Raw genomic sequence first — 3,166 nt, 5'->3', positions numbered from 1 at the left:
GGTTACACACACATCAGAGTTTGATGTTACATAGTCCTAGCCATCTATCTGTGATCCCCTTCTCCTGTTTCCCCATAACTTTTTAATCAATTGGCATATTTTAATGAAATTTCACAGAGCAGGCATTTCAGCTAATTAGTTCCTAAAGTTTTCATAAAAATTGGCAGCTGGGTCACAGGGACAAGCCCAGAATGAATGCCCCACACATGCAGTATTCAGTTTTTATTCATTGTTTAAGGCAACAGTTGGCTGGCAAAATAATCAGGCACTTGTTTCCTTTTGCTTGGTGAGGATACAGGGTGGAGCTGGGGTACCAGGGTGCGGAGATTTAGGGGACAAAAGACAGAGTCTGTACAAATCTAGGCTTTTGTTTTGCTGTTCCCAGAAGAGCTTGTTTAATTGATGTTCCATGATAGACAGAAAAATATGTTTCAATATTTTATCCGTTTGGAAGTCTTCCCCCCATTTTAATGAAATCAAACAATGATTTGGTCTTTAGGGCTTCATAAAATCCACTATAAAACTGCTTATGCTAGGTCTATAACTTCATTATTTAATAATGAGGTCCTGCTAAAGATCTGATATTCATTTCCAGTTCTGCAAGATGTTGTAACAATCCACCATTAGCTACTGTAATCTGAGGCATAGATTTTATTGTATATTTTCTTAATTGATCTGTTGCAGCAATAGGCCCAGGAGAAGTTATTTAGAAGGCAGGACTGGAACGGCACATTTAGTATAGTCATATACCTGGGATTGTATAGTCTGTATCCTTTTGCAGCTGGAAATAACATGAAGAATGCGGCATCTGCTCCCAGAAATAAAAGGCTGGCAAGTTTTTCTCCTGTCCAAACTATTTGTACAATTTAGTGGCTGAAAAGGCTTAAACACTTAGAGAAATGAATCAAATGAACCAGAATGTTTTACCTGAATGTTCTACTTTTTCCTTTTTAATAATAGAAAAAAAAATCTATTTTTGATGAAATAGCAACAGTATAATTTTTAATGAAAAGGCAACAGTATAACTACAAGTTTCAGATACAACACATAGCATCTAGATAAGCTGTAGGTCAGTTTTATTTTTCTCTTGCCTTGAATAAAGTCTTGTGACAGCCTCACTGAAAAGCCTGTGGCAAACGAGGATCAGGACCTCTCAAGCCATATGTCAGGATTTCATAAGCTTCCCCTTTGGGATTCACACCGCATCTGTTTAGTTTGATATGATGTGTATATTTATCTGCTGTAATGTATGTTTCCTGTGAAGTCATTCTGTGGGGCTTCAGGCTGGCTTAGGGAACCAATCTACATAAGAAGAAGAATGAGCTGTTGGCATACCAGCTTGCCAAGAGGAACACATATGGGATTTTTATGGCTTGGCACCGGCTTTCTCTGTAACAGTATCCTCATACTGTTCTTGATCATTCTGACTATATTGACACTTCTCTAACAAGAGCATGACTTATGTGTAGTACAATCAAAATGCATTTGCCTTCTGGATTCTGGTCTTAATACAGAAATCCAGCTCAAGACTTCTTAGCAGAGTCTTAATACAGAAATCCAGCTTAGCAGAGCTGAAGGATCGTATTTCAAGATGACTCAGCTCTTCGCAGGTTAGATGAACCAAGTCTCTTCAGCCTCCCTTATACTTCAGTGGAATAACCTGATTCAGTGGAATAACCAATAACCTACCTGATTTGGTCAGCAGAAACTATTTAACTCTTTCTTAACAGAATAAGCAGAAATTTTTTTTTGAGAAAGAAACTACACATAAGTCAAGGTTCTGAAGTGTCATAACATCTTGCCCACTACAATGCAATTACATTTTCAAGTTGAAAATTGCAGGGTTAGTTTTCTCTTTTTTTTCTGAAGTCTGTATGTTTTTTTTCTTCTGTTAGAGGATCAGATTTTGTCTACTGCCGTGATGGTAAAAATCACTGCCAGATCTTTGACATTACTGGATGAGGAAAAGAATTTGGGATCTAATCTCTTGCAGCATGTATTTGGCATTTAGGAAGTGAGATTTCAAGCAAATAGCAGACTTTGGTGTGCTGCAAGCTTCTCCCTGAACCTGAAATTGCTGAAGGTGCCTCTATCAGCTTCCAGCTTCTATGATACTGAAAGTGCCATGCTTTAAGTATTCAAATTTCTATCACTGTATTATCTGAAAACCCATCACTGAGGCTGTGTGAACAGAACGTGTGTGTTAAGTGGATTTATGCAAATGAAGCAATATGGTTACTTCTTAGCGCCTCCCCACGCTTTTACTGTTTCAGAATTATATAAATAAGGACACATTCCTAGTTCTTTTTACCTTAAGATTGTAGGAAAGGTATTTATCACATGCTTAGTTTAGACGGGATGTTAAGTCAAATTCAAAGTATGTACTTTTGATTGGAGAGTCATGAAGAGTCTGCCTTCAGTAAAGAAGACCCCTTCCTGAATTTCACTAGCTCTGATTTATATCCTTTCTTCAGCATCTGATGTGTGAATTTCACCAGTTTTTGTATTTAAATAACCTGATGTTTCCTGTGAGAGATTATCAGAGCATTTGTTTTCAATGCTAATGTTATGATATTGTATGGTGTTTATATATTTTCTTCCTTCAGCTGGATGAACACTTACTGGCACACACCAGAGTCACCATACACATCACTAGTATTTTGCAGGATTTATGATTCTCCCTGTTTTCCAAGGGGCTGATTGCAAAACCTTCCAAACAAAGCACAGCAATGCCATTTCACAGTTTGGGAAGCGTTCAAAGTCATCTTAGCCATCACATTTTTAGTGCAAAGCATTGTAAGTTTAGCAAGAGCACCAAGCCTGCAAACCTGACGTAGGATCTTGCACAACGTGAGCACAGATTTCATGTTTTGTCTTCAAGAGAACCCCTGCAGAAGCAGGTTCAGCCCTGGGAACACGCTGAGGTGTTGAGGTAGCTCTGGCCAGAGAGGAGCACCCACCTATTGACAAGCCTGCTTGCGTTCAAACGGGTCACGAAGGAAGATCCCGTGAAGTTTCTATTTTTGCCTAATCCAGATCTGCAGGGATCTTTAAGAGGTTTATGGTAGTTTTACAGCTCCTGGTTTGTTGTTGAATTCCAGCTGGAGGTGAGTCCAGGACCATAAGAGCACTGCACAAAGGATTGAAAGGAAAGGCAAATGGTGCT

Source organism: Calonectris borealis, chromosome 1 (genome assembly GCF_964195595.1).
Source record: "Calonectris borealis chromosome 1, bCalBor7.hap1.2, whole genome shotgun sequence".
Taxonomy (NCBI): domain Eukaryota; kingdom Metazoa; phylum Chordata; class Aves; order Procellariiformes; family Procellariidae; genus Calonectris; species Calonectris borealis.
This window is presented reverse-complemented; position numbering follows the sequence as displayed.